The sequence below is a fragment of the Psammomys obesus genome, unplaced genomic scaffold (assembly GCF_907164565.1).
Source record: "Psammomys obesus unplaced genomic scaffold, mPsaObe1.curated_primary_1811, whole genome shotgun sequence".
NCBI classification, from domain to species: Eukaryota; Metazoa; Chordata; class Mammalia; order Rodentia; family Muridae; genus Psammomys; species Psammomys obesus.
Window position 1 is genome coordinate 5,716,006 of NW_026596143.1, and position 21,471 is coordinate 5,737,476.

The 21,471-nt window shown below is 44.0% G+C and overlaps 1 protein-coding gene across 1 annotated transcript in view; it reads right to left on the reverse strand.

Moving 5' to 3' along the window:
• Positions 1-21,471, reverse strand: part of Fut10 (fucosyltransferase 10) — a 74,915-nt gene that overhangs the window by 37,836 nt on the left and 15,608 nt on the right. The window lies entirely within an intron of this gene.

A 21,471-nucleotide genomic window follows, 5' to 3' on the forward strand; every position in this document is an offset into this window, starting at 1 on the left:
CTGGTGGGAATGTAAACTGGTTCAACCACTCTGGAAGTCAATCTGGCGCTTTCTCAAACAACTAGGAGTAGTGCTACCTCAAGACCCAGCTATACCACTCCTAGGTATATACCCAAAATTTGCTCAAGTACACAACAAGGACATTTGTTCAACCATGTTCGTAGCAGCTTTATTTGTAATAGCCAGAACTTGGAAACAACCCAGATGTCCATCAACGGAGGAATGGATACAGAAATTGTGGTATTTTTACACAATGGAATACTACTCAGCAATCAAAAAGGAGGAAATCATGAAATTTGCAGGCAAGTGGTGGGATCTAGAAAAGATCATTCTGAGTGAAGTATCCCAGAAGGAGAAAGACAAACTTGGTATATACTCGCTTATATAGACCTACAAGACATGATAAACATAATGAAATCTACACACCTAAAGAAGATAATCAAGAAAGTGGACACAGGCGAAGGTGATTAATCCTCATTTAGAAAGACAAATGGGATGTGCATTGAACTTATGACAGGAGTCTACCACAAAAGGCATCTGAAAGATTCTACCTAGCAGTGTTTCAAAGCAGACACTAAGACTCATAACCAAACCCTCGGCAGAGTGCAGGGAATCATATGAAAGAAGGGAAGTTAGTATGATATGGAAAGGATAGGAGCTCTACAAGGACCAAATATATCTGGGCACAGGGTCTTTTCTGAGACTGACACTCAACCAAGGACCATCTATGGATACAACCTAGAACTTCTGCTCGGATGTAGCCTGTGGTAGCTCAGTAACCAAGTAGTTTTCCAAAGTAAGGGGAACACGGACTATTTCTAACAGGATCTCAAGGGCAGGCTGTTTGACACCCCCCCCCCCAGGGGAGGAGCAGTCTGTTAGGCCACAGAGGAGGACTTTGCAGCCAGCCCTGAAGATACCTGATAAAACAAGGTCAGGTGAAAGGGGAGGAGGTCCTCCCCTATCAGGGGACTTGGAAAGGGGCAGGGAGGAGACCAGGGAGGGAGTGTGGGGTTGGGGAGGGAATGAGGGAGCGGGATACAGCTGGGACACAGAGTTAACAAAATGTAACTAAAAAGAAAAATTAAAATAAAATAAAATAAAATAAAATAAAATAAAATAAATAAAAAATAAAAAAATAAAAAAACAAATAAATAAATGGATAGATAAATAATAAAATAAAAAAAAAGATATGGGGCTTAGTAAAAGGCAGGTGGGACATTGATGAGAACACCCCTGGAGTGTGGCAGAAGCCTGGCCCTTCTCTCCTCTTTGCTTCCTGGCTGTCACGAGGTCAGGAAATTTGCTCCCTCACAGGCTCCCCACCAATCTCCTGCGCTGTGTCACTATAGCTGAAAAAGAAACGATGCAACAGCCATGTTCTGAAACTGTGAGATACTATCTCCTCTTGCTTACCTCGAGTATTTTGTCAAAAGGGTAGACGTCTGACTAAGACAAGAAGGGAAGACGGGAAGTAAAGCTATGTGCGTGTACACTAAGGAATCAACACAGTATTGAAACAATAAAGTGTAAAAATGCTTAAATATACATACATGCACATTCACACACACACACACACACATATATATATATGTATAAATAGTGCGTGTATGAATCAGTTCCATAAAACAGACAAATATACAGGCCAAACAATTTTACATTAAAACTCTAAAAGCCCTTAATACAACTGGAATGTGGCTTGTAAAAGATAAAATTTCATTGTTTCCTGGGAGACTGCTTTTACTGTTTAAATTTTTCTACAGGATATATTTTTGTACTATTTGTCTAATTTTTTCAAAAGCAGAAGTTTATAAAGAGAGACAAAGAAAAGCATAAGAAAGCCTCAGAAACTTAGTAGCCTATGGAGGGGCTCAGACACATTCCTAAAACTGCCACCTGGTCCCCACTCTGTTTAAGAAATACTGCCTCTGGCATCCTGCCTGCTGGCAAGACTATCTCGAGCATAATTTACTTAGAAAATTATGTGGTACAGTAAACTGCCAGGGGCCTCATCTACCATGGGGGAGGGGGTCAAACTTGGCCATCAGCAGGTGGAGCACTCTGCTAATTCCTAGCTAGGGAATTATTTCAGATGCACATGAAGGTCCACACACATCTTCTGAGAAATCCTGTTAGAAAAATGCCTTGCATTTCAGCTTAAACACAATCTGGATCTTTTTAAATTAAGCTAACATTAAGCTGAGCTGGGTAGTGGTGACGCATGCCTTTAATCCCAGCACTTGGATGGCAGAGGCAGGTGGATCTCTGTGAGTCCAAGGCCAGCCTGGTCTACAGAGTGAATTCCAGAGCAGCCAGGTCTACAAAGAGAAACCCTGTCTCTAAAGAAAAAAAAAAAGAAAGAAAGAAAGAAAAGCAGAGAAAAAGAAAAAAAAAATCAAGCTGGAGCCTATCAAACCCGGCACTTTACCTTGAAATAATAACACCTCAAAGTTTAATGTATTAATCATGATGCTTTTGATTGGGCACTTCTTTTCAATATATTTAAAAACTAAATGTTGGTGCTCTTCAAATATCATGGTGGAAGACAGAAAAGTAATAAAACATACTGTGTACATAAATTTAAAAAACTAAGTTATAAAAACTTTAAAAGCAGAAAAGTAACCAATTGAAGCCAAGTGATGCTTATGCATCCAGCAAATGCTCTAATACTCTGGCTTCCAAACAGAGCCTCTCCATGTGCCTATCCCTGGTCCTGGTATTCCTTGTAGTATGTTCCAAAGGAGGGTACGGTGGCTAATGCATTCCAGTTTACCCAGAATGCAGATGTTTCTCTGGAATTCTGGTAATGAAGAGCCTTTCTGATTCTGGGCAAGTTGAGATAGACACACACTCCCATTTAAAAATCCCTCTGATAGCCTCAGCACGAGCAGGAAAGACATGTAACTGTGCTCAGCTACGCCTACTGCTGTCACAAAAGTCTGCAAGCTAAAGATCAGAATTTAGTTCCCTGATTGGGAAAAGGAGGACTGTCAAAAACACGCTGTCCAAAAGGATGCCAAAGGTAGGAGGCAAGGCACAGTGCACAATCCAATTCACAGGAAAGCTTCACACTGACAAGGTGAAACTCTAGTGATAGAAATCAGGTCAGTTGCGGGCCTGGTTCCTAGGGAGATGGCAGGACGGAAACAGACTTTACAGAGGGAACTTTCTGAAGTTTGGGATTTTGTTTAGTATCATGTCTAAGATAATGAGTAAAAGATGCGTTGGTCCATGGTCATCCAAGGAAGGCTTAAAACTCTGTATTTCTCGTGCATAATCTTCTCCTTTAAAGTTTTAGCTGAAGCGATACCTGCTTGTACATTACTGAGTGCCATTTACAAGCGCAGAGATAAGGAGCAGCTGAGGCGTTCATCTGCAGGAGCCTGCACATAGTATCTATGTCCACTGAGTATTACCCAACCACGTGAAGAATGGAATTCTGGTATCTATAGCAAAATGGATGGAACTGGAAAACATGAGAAGGGCAGAAATGGAAAGGGATGTTGGATTAGATCCACTGATGCTATAAGAAAACATCACTGTAAATCCATTAACATAAACAGGTAATGCGTGCTTAGAAACATGTGACATAAACCTGTAATAACCATTAACAATAACCCACTAACATGAACAGGTAAGACATGTAAGAAAGCTTTTTTTAAAAGTGTGATAATGAGTGTTAGTAAACACTGTATTTTAGAGGCTGAAATGGGGGGATAGTGAGTTTGAGGACAACCTAGGCCACACAGTAAGACCCTGTCTAAAAATGAGTTGCTTAAAACAAAAAGTAAACTAAAATCGCAGCTACCGTGTGATCCAGCCATAGCACACATACCCAACGGAAATGAAAATGAAATCGGTTTGTTGACGTGGCATCCACACTTCCACGTCTATTGTGGCACCATTCACAGTCGCCAGGGAATGGAAACAACCTGAGTGTGCACAGGCTGACTGCAAAGGATGCCATCTTCTCAAGGGTAGCATGAGTGAAACTGAAGCTCATTTTGCCAAATGACATAAGCCACGCCCAGAAAGAGCTCACTCGTGTGCAGAAACTTTGAATCTCGTAGTTGTTTCAAGTAACCTAGCGGCTACTGGGGAAAATAGAGCAGGTGGAGAGAGAAATGGGAGGAGCTAATGGACGGGTATCAGGCCACCGAAGTAAGAAGCCCTGCTGTGAGGTGGGGGAAGGAAGGTAAGTAGGGGGGGACACATTGTTGACAATAACAATGTTTGGTGGTGTGTTTTAAGGAGATAGATTTTTTCATTGTTCATGGTTAAACAGGAAGTTAGAGATGACCGTCGGTGCACAGACGCAGCCTTTGGACATCTGAGTTTTAGAGTGTTCACCTGCTGCACCTGAGGAAACCGTGATTCCATTGCACCCCCGAGGACTGGTAAGCACCGCACACAGCTGCCATGTGGGGCTGGAACTGTCAGAATCCACCTTGAAGCTATGCAGCCAGAGAGAGCATGCAGCAACCTCGGGAGGGGAGGGGCTGCCTGCCGATGGTAATGGTGGAGGAGGAACGCAACTCAAGCCTCAAAATGGCCCAGAAGGACCCTTCTCTGAACTAACTGAAAACATCTCAAGTAAAACAGCCAGAAGTCTCTCACTTGATACATATTTGGCAAGGGCTTGGGAGCATGTGGGTGGGTGTGCATGCACATACAATTCTCAGTGCCAAAAGTCTTGCCGGGTCCTGTTAGCCAACAAGGCGGCTCTTCACACTGCACCAACAGAGCCAAAAATTTTCCCGGAATTATTCCCCTACTGGGAAATAGAAAGCCATTGGAGGGCCTCTTCCATCTTACAGTATGCTATAAAGTCTAGTACACAGTGGAGATTCTAGCCCAGTAAAACATCAGAGCCAATTTGATCTTCTGCAACCTGAGAGTCCAACTGGCACTCAGGGGCCCAACACAGTGCCGTGTGCCCGAGCCAGATCCTTTGGGCCAGCAGCCTGTTCCTGATGACCACCTCTAATGGCCACCACACTCAAGTTTCCTACCACACCGCTGGTCCCCTCTGCCTAATAATGTGCAGAAGACAGCCGCTGGGTGTTACGGGCTGAGCCATTTGGTGAAAATAAATCCTCCCCCAGTACCTCGCAGCTAGTGCTCAGGAAAATAATGGCACTACAGAGGTATCATTGTGTCTGCACAAAAAGGAATTAGAGGATTAGAACGGGATGAATGACGTTATGAGAAAAGTACCTCGTACATTGATCCAAGGTGAGAAAAATAAGATAGGATAACATAGTCAGAAGGAGCAGGCGACAAGCAGGGCCGGACCATTTTCATCTCCAGCGTGGCTAGACCTGGGCCAAAATGATCTATGGAATCATAGTTTTACATCTTACAAGCCTGCTCCCTGACAGATACAGGACAGAGAGCGTGCTGATTTAAATTTATTAAAAGACTCTTTCTCCAAGAGGATAATGTACAGTTAACAAAAAAAAGTAAAAGTCACACATGGCTGCATACACCTATAATCGGAAAACGATACTCATTTTGGATTTAAAGGAGTTGTGTGAGGAACCGAGAGGGTGTCCTCTAGAACACTACAAAGTGTGGCGAGTGGTACCGGGTGACACTGGAGAACCCTGCAACTCAGACACTCATGACAGCTGGCCAGGCATCCAGCATTCACAGCTCTCGATGCTCACGAACTTGCTGGTTCCTGAGTCCACTGGCCGGACACTAAAAATCAAGTCACCGTCACCATGCAATAACAAGAGACATTTGACGGAGTTAACTCATGAACACTGACTGAAAAAACAACCCATCCTGACTAAATACACACTTCCACCTTCTTCTCTTCTCTTTAGAGATGGAGCTGGAAAATCTTCAACTGCCATGAAACAAAGCCCCTTTGAAATCAGCCATTACAAAGTGAGGTGGTTTTTTTGTTTTTTGTTTGTTTGTTTGTTTGTTTGTTTGAACGATGCCTCAACATTCTATAAAGACATTAGATACAAGGCCAAAGAAAATGAAAGTGGTACCTTGAGAATTAAGAATCAGTCAACTGTGAACTAGTGAAAAGGCCTCAGAAACAGACAGGGATTGTACGGACACACAGGCTGCTCCTGCTTCTGTCCCTTTCTCTCTTGAGCTGCATAGTCACGGAGGAAGGCAAGAGTTGGAACATCTGTCACTCACAGGCCACTATGTCACAGTGGAGGTTCTGCTAGGGAGATGCTCAGCTGCCCTGTTAGTGTCACTCTGGGTCTGAGTAGAACCATGGTGCAAACCCTGCCCAGGTATTTGAAAGATGTATTCTCTACCTAAACCTTTCCTAGAAATGTTTGCATCTCTGCTTTTACTGTGTTTACTGAGGCAAGGGGGTCCATGAATTAGAGAATGAAAAGGTACACTTCTGGGGGCTGGAGAGATGGCACATCAGTTGGGAGTGCACTGGCTGCTCTTCCAGAGGACCTGGGTTCAATTCCCAGCACCTACATGGTGGCTTACAACTGTCTGTGCCTCCAGTTTTCAGGGGAGCCAACACTTCACACAGATGTACATGCAGGCAAAACACCAATGTATATAAAATAAAAATAAATAAGTTTTAAAAAAATTAAAAAAGGAAAAGTGTACTTCCTAGGTATACATTGACACAATTGTTTAATCTTTTCATTTCTTTATACCTATCTTCAAAAATGAAAAATGCTGACAATGTGCTACAGACTGAGAGTGTTCCCCGAAACTTAATTGTTAAAACCGTAATCTGTTGCTATTTTAAGGTGTTTCCTGTAAAAGGTAGTTGGGGTCATATAAGGCCATGAGAGGCGTGGGACTAGCCTTCCTCGAAGCGTTCCTCTAAGAGGATGAGGAACCACACCCTCGTTCTCTCCACCACGTGTGGACACAGCAAGGAAACACATGCACAAGCCAGGAAGAGGACCTTACCCCGTGTGCACTGCACAAGTGCCCTGTACTGCCCAGCTCGGGAGCTGTGAGTAGTATTGCTGAAGCCTTTGGTAACAGCAGCCTACCACTAAGACACCCTGCTACCCTGGAGCACTGTCAGGTCGGTCTTCCTTTCCTGTTCTCAAGTAACTCTACGCCATTTCAGGGCCACATTTCACCAGATAAGCCAGCAAGAGATTCGGTGATGTGAGAGTGATGCTGGAAGCATGCATTAATGTACAGCGCCGTAATACCTCATCTAAAAGGCAAGCAGATTCGAACACATACAATGCAAGCACACCTCAAGCTCTAAACTGAGCTGAAACAGCTGGGTCTTTGAACATGTACACGTCTTGGGTTCAAATCCTACTGCTTACAAATATATACATAGTTCTATACACACACCTAAGCAGGAGAATTTGATACAAAGGTGAACATGACTTGTACTTAAAATTCAGTAAGTATACATCCTAATTTTGGTACTGTAAGAAACACCTGAGTGAGCTAACTTGTAATGAAAATGTTACAGCGTAATGACACGTGAAGCTCACAGGCAGAGCAGGGGAAGTACTGAGCTTGGCTCACTGGGTTCCATGCTTTTCAGTCTCCATTAAACATAAGCCAGCTTTCCCCCCACCCCCAAACCACCACTGAAATGGGGGAAATAGAAACCGCCAACACAGAGGTGCAGAAAAATTGCTGAATCAGGTAAGGGACTTAAATGCATAGGTTCCGATGAAGGCTCCAAGGAGGAAGATGATATGGACGGCGAGGAGGGTTGTGGTTCTACTGGATCTTGCAAGGTGCAGCACCACACAAAGACAGAAAGGCCTTGAAGGATAGGATTAGGGGTAAAAGGATTGGTACTGACAGAAAGTCTAATTACAGATAAATCAAGCACCACTCAGCAGATGACGCCTGTGCTCCATCCCAGAAAAACAGGGTTCTCTCTAGGTTTGAAATGAAACTCAGCAGTCTTGGTTGCACATGGTGAAATAAGGGGTAGGTGAGACAGAGAACTGAAAACAGCCTAGCAACTACCCTCACCACCCTGAGGTCCCAGAATCTCGGCAGTCAGGTTTACAGGGTGGAACACTTTCCTTCAGAACCCAAACAGCTCAATAAAATGACCCATGTTACACGTGATACTTAATAATCCCCTGGGAGGAAATCGGGTTCAGTCAGTTTCCCCCTAAAACCCACCAGAGAGAATAAGCAGACAGCAAAAAAAAAAAAAAAAAAAAAAAAAAAAGGAACAGAAGGAGAAAAAAAATTAAGTGTTAAGAGCTTATCATCAAGATATTGTGTGGCGGCAACCACTCAAAAAAAAAAAAAAAAAGTTAAAAGCAGTATAAGAAAATGTTATAAACTATGATTTTTTGAAAAGTTGAAAATAAAACAGAAATGTCCATGAACGCAAAGTAAGGGCTAATGAGATGGCTCAGCCAAAGATCAAAGCTGATGGCTGGCGCGCGCCATCCGCAGGACGCATGTGGAGAAATGAGAGAGCTGACTTCCACAAGCTGTCCTCAGACCTCCACATGTGGGCCTGTGACACTGGCAATCACGTACAAACAACACTTAAATCTCAAGAAGAGTGACCAAAACAAAATGGCAACATACTGCAAAAGAAAAAAATTAAAAATAGAGAAAAGTGGAAATTTCATTATCTGTTTCTCTATCGCTCCAAAAGTTTCCATCAGAGAGGGGCTGCTGTTAAGAAAACACGATGGCACACATTTTCAGACATGAGTAACAGCCTCGAGACTTCAAGGTTTGCTGAGTACTTGTTCTGAAGAAGCCCCATTTCAAGGTATGTCACCCCAAGTTCTTGAAATTTTATTTATTAAAAAAAAAAAAGAATCTGGAGTTGGAGAGATAATCGGGAGTTGGAGAGATGGTTCAGCATTTATGAACACTGCTGCTCTTACAGAGAACCTGGGTTCAATTTCCAACACCCACAGGGCAGCTCATGACACTCTGTAACCCCAGTCGCAGGGGACCTGACATCCTCACAGGAACATTCATGCAGGCAAAAAACACCAGTGTACAGAGATTGAGGGAGGTAGGGAAGGAGGGAAAGAGAGAATCCAAACATTTCCAGATACACAGAGGACTAATCTTATATAAAAAGTCAACCAGTTCTAGACACCAACATTTTTTAGTTAGAATGCACAGTACCTTTCCGTCAAAGATACATCATGGGGTAGTAACTCACAGGGAAATTAACTCCCTGATGGACCATACTGAAACTGCCCTGTGTGCTGTACTAGGGTCAGTTACAAGGGTCAGTTAGGGAAGGAGGATCAGAACTACAGCCAGTTCTAAGAGACAGAAGAGCAAATCCTTCAGTTCTGGCCTTGACCACACCCTTCCTAGAAAACGAGAAGGAAATGGGCTATAGCTACTCAGGAAGGAACAAAACACAGTACCTAGGCAATGGGACTCCATTAAATCAGAAAAATGGGGGGGGGGGGGCGGAAACCTCAGGCTATCTGAAAGTCCAGAAGGAGGATATATGAGCATAATCAGCCGTATTAAAAAGTAGAGCAAACCAAATTAATAGGAGACCATTTACTTCAATTTTATTCGTTTAAAACATTTATAGATAATTATACATGTGTTTTATCTGTCTAATGGAACACAAAATTAACTGTACATAATTAATAAAGTTTCAGAAACTTTAAAGATTTAGTTCAAGGTAAATGAAATATACAGAAAATAAATAAAAGCAATGGAGTTGAAGCTAAGTGAGGCAAGGTTTCCATGGTGACAGTGATGTAAACAATGCTGGTGAATGAGGACCTGGGATCTCTGTGAAAGAGAAGATGATTTGGGAGTAATCAAACCCAAACAGGAAACTGACAGCTACCTCGGAGGGTGAGGAACGGGGGAGATTTTTCGTTGTATCCGCTCTGATTCTCATGTGAAGCGTGCCATGAGGAAAAGTTATATTACAACATTATATTGTAATCGATTCCTGATGTGATATAATGTAACTATATTAGATTTGGGGTAGAGAAATATTTGCCTCTGGGGAAATGTATTAAAAACGAAACTATCAGGGCCTGAGAGATGATTCCACTTGCTGCATAACCTAATGACATGAGTTCGAACCCCAGGACTGACACAAAGGTGGGAGGGGGAAAGCAACTCCACAGTTGTCCTCTGACCTCCTCGCATGCACCGTGTCACATATGCATCCATATGTACATACCACACACAATATTAGCGAAGGGTGTTTTACTAGGTAAAGCTAACAGTCCTCTATACGGGAGAAGAGAATAAAGAAAAGACTCCATGGTTTAGAGGGCTTGCGGCTTTTCCAGGCGCCCAAGTTCAGTTTCTAGCCACCATGGCAGGCAACTCAACTCATAACCACCTGTAAGTCCATCTCCAGGGGACCCACTGACCTCCTTTAGCCTCACACAAATGCACCTACCACACACACACACACACATACACACACGTACACAAACATAAAATCAATCATAAAAGAATGAACATATTATTTAGAAGTGGTAGGTGTTGCTCTCATGGCAGGGCCTGGAGAAATCAAGTGAGCGGGAAGCTTTCTCCCTGCTGGGTAGCCCTCATGATGACAGGAGGTACACAGGCTGCTAAGGGGGAACTGTCATGCGCATACTTACTCGGCTTCATGCTACACCACCGACCAGCCAGACAAGGTATTCTCAGTGGGTCAATCATAGCGAATAACTTATGGGGGTAGCCAAACGCTCTGTGATTCCCTCCTCAAGAAGAAATTCACATATCTGACCCTATAAACCTGGTCAAAAGCCCATGGCTGGGAAGTCTATATGGTCTCATAGCCAAACTATAGCTGTTGTTTTTCTAAGTGAGCAGGATGTGCCTTCTAAATAATAATATTTATATTTATAAATTAGTGCCATTGTCAGCTTCATTCAAGGAAGTTTTGTTTTTTTGTTTTGTTTTGTTTTGTTTTGTTTTTTTCTGCAGAAAGTAATGAGAACAAGTAACAGTTGGTTGCTCTGCCCTAAAGGAGATGTTCCCTCCAAGTCTGGGGGAACATCCAGGAGGCAGAGGCGGAAGGCATGTAGGAGCTTGAGTTTGTAGTGTCACGCTGTGCTATCTGACGGGCATCACATGGTCATGCACTTCTACAGCCGCAGCCGCTGAGCTTACCAGCAGAAGACCTGCACAACACTGAACCCATCAACACCGGGCATGGCAGGCAAGATGTCCGGGTGGGTAAACATGACCACTGCCAAGCCTGACAATCTGAGTTTGAGCCCCAATGACCCATGCGGTGGGAGAAGAGAACCAATGGCTGAAATCTGCCCTCTGACTTCATCTGTGCAACATGGAATAACACACACACACACAGGCATGTACTCCCAATAAGTAAATTAAATAAGTAAATTAAAATAATTTTTAATGACATCCTGTCATGGAGGGGGAAGAGAAGGAAAAGGTCCTGTCCTTCCCTGAGTATTTATAGACAGTAGCCAAGGTGGAGGAGCTCCTAATACTCAAAGCCTTTCTGAAGAGTACTGGGAGTTAAAAGTGGCAGAGATAAAGGAAGGCATTTTCACCCTGGTAAGGCGGCCATGCTCCTACAAATAACCTCACTTGCGATTCTGTAAGCAGCCCTAATGAAGCTCTTCAGTCACACCCTCCTCCAACGTGGAAGAGGAAGGAGGAGGGTAGCAGCAGTGCATGGTGGCTCACAACCTCGACCCCAGCATTTGGGAGATGGAGGCAGGAGAATCCCAAAGCCAAGATCATCCTTGGTTGTATGGGGAATTTGAGGCAGCCTGAATACATGAGACCTTGTCTAAAAATGAAAGAGGAAAAGACAAGAGAGAGACGAATTACAAATGGAAACTCCAGAGGAAAACTTAAGGACAAGTAATTAAGGAGGAAAAGAACTACCATTTTTATTTTTATTGTTTCAAAGACAGGACCTTCCTTCCTGCATTGCCCTGAACTGATCTTACACTACAACCCTGCTGATTCAGCCACCTGAGTTCTGGGGTTAGAGATGAGGTCCACCAGACTGAGAACACTTTTTTTATTGTTTTAATTTTTTTTTAAGTTTAAATTTGAACATTAAATTTAAATATAAACTTGACAGAAATTATCAAAATTTTTCATCCTAAGATTTTTGTATATACCAGTATATAACTCTAACCCCTTTTTCCCTTTGTGTAATAAAATGAAATGTTAAAGGGTGGTCTGAACATTTTGAAACATAATTGGAAGAGTGAAAAATCCTAGCTCAATCCTTTACCATCTCTAACTGTATATACTGCCCTCTAGTGTCCTTCATGGCAAACCACCCTGAAATGTTTAAGTGAAGTTTACATACCAATACCCTCTTGAATCTTCTATTATCTTCATGAACTCAGTCTCCTAGTTCTAGGTCCCAGAATTTGGCTAGAACAATTTCTTGGATAGTATGGCTTCACTGGTGTCTTTTTCAAAAGGTTTCAGAGTATCGTGGAAAGTAGTGAATGGTAAATTTAGAGAGAAATATGTTCTGAGCTCCGGGTAAATGTTTCTTTAGTTGGAGAAAGGAACCCTTTTACTGTTCCCAGCTCCTTGCGGATCTCCAGGTGCTTTCCAAACCAGCAGCAGAGTTGGACAGAAGCTTGACGTGAGCGGCAGTTGTGTACACAGGGAAACATAGACGTTCCCACAACTACACTAACATCCGCTGCCGCCTGAAGAGCAGCTATACCAGCTATACTGTCACCATTAGTGACTGCTTGAGCAAAATTACCTAGTAAGAATGAGGCAACACATTTAACATACATGCAGGTGAAAATGGGAAGGGTCACAGATAAACCATTCCTGTGGGTGAAAATGGGACCCATCAATAGTAACAGGCCACACTGATGCCGCCCATCTCTTCTAGAAAGGAAGAAGTACAAATTCAGTGATAACAACTGCTTTTCCCACTCGCTTCTGCGCAATGACAAGAATTCATTTTCTTCCTGAGCATCATTTAGTACTTGATAGAGTCGCACATTTCTCCCTGCCGAAACACTGGCTCGTGTACACTTCTCTATTGCTAGGTCACGAGGCAGGGTCATGCACTGCCCTGGACTCTGTTGGCTTTTGGTCTCTTGACATGATGCTCTTCTGCCCACACCACAGACCTCCTAGCCACACTGGCTTTGCTGACCATGTAGTCAGGGACCTTGGCTGAGGCACTTAGGCATGACAAATCAAAGCCTATAATGCAGGTAGTGTGGGCAATTAAGGGGCAATCCTATAAGACTATAAGACTATGCTGTGTCTTTAACAAGTGAACTTTGGAAATGTTAGTTCCTACCATCTTCCTTCACTCGTCTCAAGGTCCAGCCAGTTAGTCCTGGCTCCCGTGGAAGCACAGAACTGCGACCATCTATGTGGCGAGAGCTCCCAAAGGAGAGAAGCCACTGGCCAGAAGAAAGTGTCCTGTCCCCCCCACCCCACCCCACTCCTGTCACAAGCACTAGCCAGTCTGCAGCATGGCTTCCTGATCTGACTGGGACAGGATCCTTTTCCAGCCCTGGAAAGGACCCTCTCATGAGGACATCCAGCCACAGACTGAAGCATGCTCACAAACCCCGCTGGCCTCCTCTCCTTCACTCCAGCTATAAGCTTCTCACTCTCACCCCATTTTTCTTCTGAACAAATTGTTCTCTGGCTTCTCCGTTTCCAAACTGACATTTCTCCCTCCCCTAGCCTGTTCCTAATTAAGCAGCCGGACAAGCCTGGATTGCGAACGCACAGAGGCTTCTACTCCGACAGCTCTCGGCTGCCCCCTATCGTCACCACGCGGAGCAGCTGACTCTGGCCACAAAAACACACTAATTATTTTGGCCAAGGCAGCTCTTTCGAGGGTGTTTGGCGTGCCAGGTACTGTGCTCAGCAGTAGAAATGAAAGAGGGAGCAAAATGGGAAATGCCCTCAATTGTGTGGAGCTCTCAGTACAGTAGGAAAGGCACACAGTGATAGGTCACATAGAAATGTTTCATCAGAACTCAGAGGACTTATTCGCTGGTGTAAGAGCAGGCGGAGACCTCGTCAGGAGCTTAGAAGTGGACCCTTAGGGTAGTAATACAGGCCGAGATAGAAGAATGACAGAGAGAATTAGGGGGTAGGAGGAACATTTCCGACGAGGAAGCAGCACTGCGGTCTCAGATAGCAAGTGACATAGTAATTACATGAGAAGAAAACCAGCATGGCTAGTCTTCAGAATAGAAGGTGAAGTGGCAGAAGAGGCTGGCAGCTGCACTTGGGGGCCAATAGAAACTGCTGGGAGTGGGCAGGGTCCAAGGAGGAGGTTATACACTTCAACTGTCGAGAAGGTAAGGGAGACCTTAGGAGAAGGGAAGCAATTTGGTAAGGGAGAGGGGCAAGAAAACATTCTCCATATTTAGGAAATACTGTGGAGGCAAAGGGACTTTATGACGGACCAGGTACCTATAGGAGGAAAAGGAAGACCCAAGAGTAACTTTCGGTTTCTAGATTGCATGACAGGTAGACACTCAAGCCATTCCCTGAGTTTGGAGGTGACTGTGCAGCCCTTAATGATGGATAGCAAGCACAGGATGGGTGCTTGGAAGCCATCTGCTGTAAGGGGGTTATATATGGGCCATCAGCCTGGGTCATGTATGAGTGCACGAGAGAGGGGAGGGGGAACCCACTTTTGTTAACAATCCCACTTCTCAAATACGCCCTCCCACCCCACCCCACCGTAAGGACATTCCTACAGGCACACAGAGTCCTCATGCTCCAAGTAGGGCTTGTTTAAACCTCACCACGAAACGCTGCCACACTGGGGACTAACATCTCAGCACTGAATTTCAGGGGGCCCTTTCAAACCACTGGGAGCCCCTTGGAAGTTGGGAGAATAAGACTCCTCAGGAGCTTTTGGGAATTTCTTTCAGAGTAATGATATGGGAGCGTGTTTCTTACAGTGATTTGGGGCTGCTTCTTGTCCTCAGTGGTCCAGAGAGAGCAGCCCTCTCGCAACACTCAGCACAACCCAGAGAAGAAATGTCCCACGCCCCACATGTCAAGGGTGTTTAAAAGGCTTGTTTTTAATTAACTAAGCCTGGAATCTAACCTAATCTGTCCTATCAACAGCCATGCTAGTTCTCCTTGCCTACTTTCAGTTTATAGTCAGTTTTCCAGGAATAGAGGATGTTAGAAATTATAGAGAGCATGGTCTGCTGTTGAGTATCTACCAGCACTGCTCCCCATATCAGTGCTCCTGGGAATTCAGTGTTTATCATCTATGCTACGGACTCTATAAAGGACCCATGATCACCATCAGTGACTCCACACATACATACAAGTATCCATTACACCTTTCACATGCCCAAACACACAAAGATTGAAACGCTTATTAAATTCAATGTATCCCTCTTTCTATGACAGAAGAGTATAATATACATTGTAAATTGCTGTTTGTTGTACCAAGTGGGCATTTAGGCTGATGAGACCATAAACCACTCTCCCAAGGAGGAGAACTAGAATGAGTAAGCAGGCCTTGTAGTGAGCAGTGATGGATTCCAGCATTGAGTCCCAGCTAGACAGGGGTGGCCTTGCAAGTCAGACAGACAAATCGAGTCATCCTTGTCAACCACGCCAGAATGAGGTTTTGTAGAACTTCGAGAATAAAAGAGAAATTGCTATGACCATGGGAAGATGAACTAGAAGATGTGTCATTGTTGTTGTTGTTGTTCTCCTCCTCCTCCTCCTCCTCCTCCTCCTCCTCCTCCTCCTCCTCCTCCTCTTCCTCTTCCTCCTCTTCCTCTGAGACACGAGTTTCTCTGTGTACCCCTGAATGTCCTGTAGGCCAGGCTGGCCTCAAACTCAGAGATACACCTGTCTCAGCCTCCCAAGTGCTGGGCTTAAAGGCGTGCTCACCACACCTTGCTAGAATTAGTGTTTTCAAAAGAAAGACTGCACACTATTCGCTAGTGTGATCTTCCCTTTCTTGGTGTGAGCTAATCCTCTGGGCTCCCTCTCAGGTGCCCAAAAATGTGGAGTCCAGACGAGATTGGGTCTGGTCCCCAATTAGTATGTGGCACTTCACAGTGATAATCAGACTGGCCTTACTGCATTTCACGAAATAAATTCAAATCTATCATCTAGAAATCAGTCCTTCACATTTTGGCATAACAAGAGCAAATTCTCAGCTAAGAAATGGCAACTAACTCACTTGGCCTGTTATCAAGAGAAAAAATAAAAATTGCTTTGAAAAAGCCATGTTGAGTGACTCCACTCCCAGTTCCGGGGTCAAAGTGAATTCACCCCTAAGTTGGAACCCTGGAATCTGTTATTTGCAAACAATTCTGATACTATTTAGAAAGATGCGTACTACCTAAGTTCTGTCTGTTGGAAAAAAAAAACTATCCACCTACAGAAAGTCACCTTGAAAAAACAGTCCCTGTTTGATCAGTAATTCTTAAGCATGTATGCAAGGTGGATCCTGGCTGTGCATATATATATCTGTGTTTATGCACTATAGACAGAAGGCACCATACATAGGAGTGTTGCTCTCAAGCAATATTTGAAAAACATGAAAACTTCTGTGTCTGAAAAAAATAAAACAGGTTCTTGTTGCTATGTACCAGTAACATAAAAAAAAAAACACCATGTAGAAATGCATTACATCAGGATGAATGTGGTTACAAATACAGTCTATAAATTTGCTAAGAATTAAAAAAAAAAAATAGTTTAGTTTAAGTGTGGCTAGTTTTATTTTGCACGTTCTGGGAACTTACATTGAATTTTTCGGGAATGCAGGGCTGGCTGTGTAATTTAAGTCAAGGGAAAGTGGTCTGTTGTTGAGCATCTACCCAAAGTGCTCCTCGGTTGAGAAAATTGCATCGGTGTTCATGGAACTCAGTGCAAATACAGCGTTCCTCTGTTGTCTACACTGCAGACTGTGTAAAGGACCCGTGGCCGCCATCAGTGACTTCACACAGCCACACAGGGTTTATTGTGCCTTCCACATGCCCTAAAAGACTTACAGATACAAGAAAAGGATTCTGACCGTAAACTATCACCTTTACGTGTGAACAGTACTGAGTAGGAAAATGGAAAGGAGCACACAGTGAGGAGTGTCTCTTTCCATTTGCCGCTGGACATCTTTATGAGCAGTATTGCCCATGAGCTGTGAGACTTAGCAATGGACTTGCCTAAACAGCCTGAGACACCTTTGGAAACACAACATAGCAAGGATGCAGAGGAAGCCATAGAAAAGGCACCTGTTTTGGGACAACACCGCCAGATTTGCTCACAGCGTACTCAACTCTCAGAAGAATGGAAGTGTATTTTGTGGAGACCAGCCAGTTTCTCTCAAGAATTCCTCTCCACTGGGCATAAAAGAAAACATCAGATGAAAGCAATCTTAAACCAAAACCTTGAAACCATTCTCCTAAGTAATATTCTTTCTCACTAGGTAAGGTCTGCCTTCCAGATTTCTTAGATTAAATGTGGACAGGCCTATAGAAGCATAATGCTTAGGGGTTAATGCTTGCCTGCCACGAAGGAGGTGAGTACTGAATTTACAGTTTTAGACATCATAATTACGATTCGTTGGTAAGATAAGAATGGTAAGATGAGACTGAAACTCAGTGTTGGAATTCATCACTGCTCACTACAAGGCTGCTTTCTCATTCTAGTTCTCTTTGGGAGAGTGGTTTATGGTCTCATCTAGCAAGCCAAGGAGTTAAATGAACATTAGTTAGTTTTTCTCTTTCTACACAGATAACTCACCATCAAGACATAAATCCTATCTCCAACTCACATCTTCAAACTTCCCAGTATTTATTTCTCCACTGATGCCCATTGTCGCCTAGGGAAGGGTCACCAACAGTTACTCCTCCCACCCTTGTCTAGGGCACTGACATTGGCACTTATTTTGAGCCACATTTCAGTTTGTTTCCCAGGAAGAAGCATTGGAGAATTTTTGAAACGTAAGCCAGAGCCAATCAAAATAAAAAGCTGGGTGTGGCGCTGTTCATCCATAATCTCAACACTTAGGTGATGACGCCAGGAAGAACATGAGTTTCAGGCTAGCCTGGGCTACACATTGAGACCCTGTCTCAAAAACTAAAGAATCATGTCACCCCTGCTTAAAACGTTTCCGTTTGGGGCTGGAGAGATGGCTCAGATGATAAGAGCACTGGCTACTCTTCCAGAGGTCCTGAGTTCAATTCCCAGCAACTACATGGTGTCTCAAAACCATCTAGAATGAGATCTGGTGCCCTTCTGGCATGCAGACAGAACACTGTATGCATGATAAATAAATTAAAAAGAAAAAAGTGTCTGTTTTCCCACAGCATCTACAACATATCAGACTTCTAAGCAGCAGCTCTGTAGCACTTGGCTACCACACACAGCCTGGGCTCTGTGCCCACCTGGCTGCACCCTACTTGCATGTTTCATAAGCGCCACCTTATGTGCCGACCACCTGACTCAAATGTCACTGTCTGTTATTTCCTTTAGAACTCCGTGGACTAGCACACTCATCAGACCACCATGCAATATAGGTCAGTGTCCTACTCTTTATTCTGCTTAGGTGGCATGTGTATGGATGTTTTGGCTGCCTGTATGTCTGGGCACCAAGTGTGTGACTGGTGCCCACAGAGGCCAGAGGAGGGAGTCAGATCCCCCAGAACTAACATTAGACAGTTGCACACTGTCTTGTGGCTGATGCTAATTGAACCTGGGTCTCTGGAAGAGCAGCCAAAGGATCTTAAACTTCTGAGTCATGTCTCCATTCCCATATTACCATTTCTTAAGACATTTGACCTTTGTCTTCACTTCCGGGACCAGCACTCATAGCTGGCTTGCATGGGAAGGGTGGTAAGTTTTGTTGTTGGTGGTGGTGGTTGGTTGGTTGGTTTGGGTTTTGGTTTTTGTTTTGTTTTTATTGGTAATCAAAATTTTCAGCATTTTGAGAGAGTCCCAGCACGTGCCACAATATATGACAGAAGCTACTGTGGCAAATGCTGGCCTGCAAGGCAGCAACTCCACTTCTAGGCACTATCATTGCTCAAAGGCCGCTGGAATCTATGCTGTAGAACCATCGAGGCAGGGCAAATCAGACCACAAATAATAAACCTGCGAACACAAGATCTTGTTCTTACTCTGCAATCTAGGTCAACTTTTGTTTTTCAATTTATTTGCTTTGCTTTACGTATATTAGTATTTTCTGTATGTATGTGTATATGCACCTGGGGAAGCCAGAAAAGGGTACTGGATCCCCTGGAACTAGAGCTACAGATGGCTGTGAGCCACCATATCCAAGCTAGGAACTGAACCCAGGTCCTCAAGAGCAGAAAGATCTCTTAACAATGAGCCATCTCTCCCGAGTTCTAATTTCATTTTTTTAATTTATTTTTATTTTATGTGCATTGCTGTTTTGACCTCAAGTGTGTCCATGTGAGTGTGTCTGATTCCCCTGGAAAAGGAGTTACAGACAGTTGTGAGTAGTCATGTGGGTGCTGGGAATCGAACCCAGGTCCTCTGGAAGAGCAACCAGTGCTCTTCACCACTGAGCCATCCTCCCAATTTGATCTTTTTAAGAAGAAAAGAAACAGACTAGAGCTGCAGTGATAGTCTGCGTTACCAATCCACACTGTCTGTGCTGATGGCAGAACCCCAGCTTCTCTCAGGGGGACTCCTGGGTGTCAGAGACTCTGCCCAGAACTAAAGAGAAGCCAGACTTTCCATCCACCCAGATCACTGACCTGCAGTCTCCAACCTGTCCACTGCCTCCTGCTGCCACTGGAAAGGAAGAGCCTGGAACCGGTGCTGTCTCTGCTTTCTTTCAGAATTTTAAAGTTAACTTGAGAAATGTGGTCAGTTCTCACGTGCCACACCAGAGCAGAGCACTTAGGAGGAAGGCCCGAGAGCTCCTGACTATTAGCCCTTATCACAGTGCCATGTCTGTGTATCACACTCCTGGGACCTTTTTAAGCAGACAAATTAAAATTCAAGTAACACTAACACAGTCTTTTTCACAAAAAGGAAAGAACTCTTTTAGCTATAAGAAATAATAAATTCTACACACGTTACACTTTTCCTAAAAGCCATCTTACAAAGCAAAAAAGAAAGGAAAAAAGCCAGGAGTCTGTTAATTGGTTCATAACTTTTGTTAATGCTTTTGTGCAGAGCTATCTCTGAAGACAAAATGGCTTTGTCGATTATACTTTTATTTAAGCCGAATTAATATCTGTACGAACCTTTTAAGTCTGAAATACTGGCTTTATCAGGCAGTTCACAGATACCAGTGTCTTCCCCACTCCTTACGGCCTCATGACAGAGATCGCTACCCCTTCAAGACTTGGGGTGCCAACTCCTATTTTTTTGTCAGATAGATCATGCAGACGGAAGTAAAAACACACTATGGATAATGGGTGTGTGTGTGTGTGTGTGTGTGTGTGTGTTGGAGAACATAGGTGCTCAACTTGTTTCCCTGGGGTAGAAGCCACTGATGTGCTTTGAAACTGTCTACTAGAGATTCTTAAGAGCATCCACAGTGCTCAGCATTATTTTGCATGTTTCAAAAACTGTAGGCTAGGACAGAGCTCAGAGATAAAGCACTTAGTAATCGTATATGAGGCTCTGGGTTCAATCTTCAGTACAAATAAGTAAATATTCAATGTGGGGGGCTAACGAGCTAGTTCAGTCAATGAAGTATTACCCCATAAGCAAGAGGACCCGAGTTCAATCCCCGGCACCCACATGAAAAAAACTGTCATTTTCAATGCTAGGTGTAGAGGCTGGAGAGGTCCAAGGATGAATCAGTGCAGCCAGATCAAGTGCGAGGGTACACTCTACTAAGAAGAAATGCTGCACATGCATGCACACGCTCACACGTACACTCTCACGTGTGTACACACATGCACAGGCACACTCACACGCACACACGCAAGCACAAACACACTCAAATGCTCATGCCTGGCCACATTCATGCTCGCTCTGAAGAAAAGCCCCTTTCCATGACATCTTAACCCATCTGAGGAGCTTTGCCTTCAGTTGGTCAGTTCATTCGCAGGCCTGTGCTCTCTGCGGCATTTGCCACCGCAGACACTTGCCCTGGGTCAAGATGCCAACTACTGCTGCCATCCTGATAGGTCACCTACCTACATGTGGGAGCCCTTCAGTTGCAGCACGACAGCTTCAGGAACTAATAATTTTTTTTAATAATAATAATGAGATAGCTCTCTCTCTCTCCCTCACTCTCCCCTTTCTTCCCTCCCACCCTTTCGCCCTCACTCCCTCCCTGCCTCCCTTCCTCCCTGGCCTGTAAGTGGTTTCTGGTTTTGGTTTTTAGGGTTCTTGGTTTGGATTGGTTTATTGTTGATGGCGATGGTAGTGGTGTGTGTGTGTGTGTGTGTGTGTGTGTGTGTGTGTGTGTGTGTGTATACACGTGCATGTACATGTACATCTGTCTGTGTGTCCGCAGTGTGCGTGCACATGCGAATGTGGAGGCCAGCAGACAACTACAGCTCATTTTGCAGGTGCCATCCACATTGTTTTGTTTTTTTTTTTTTTTTTTTT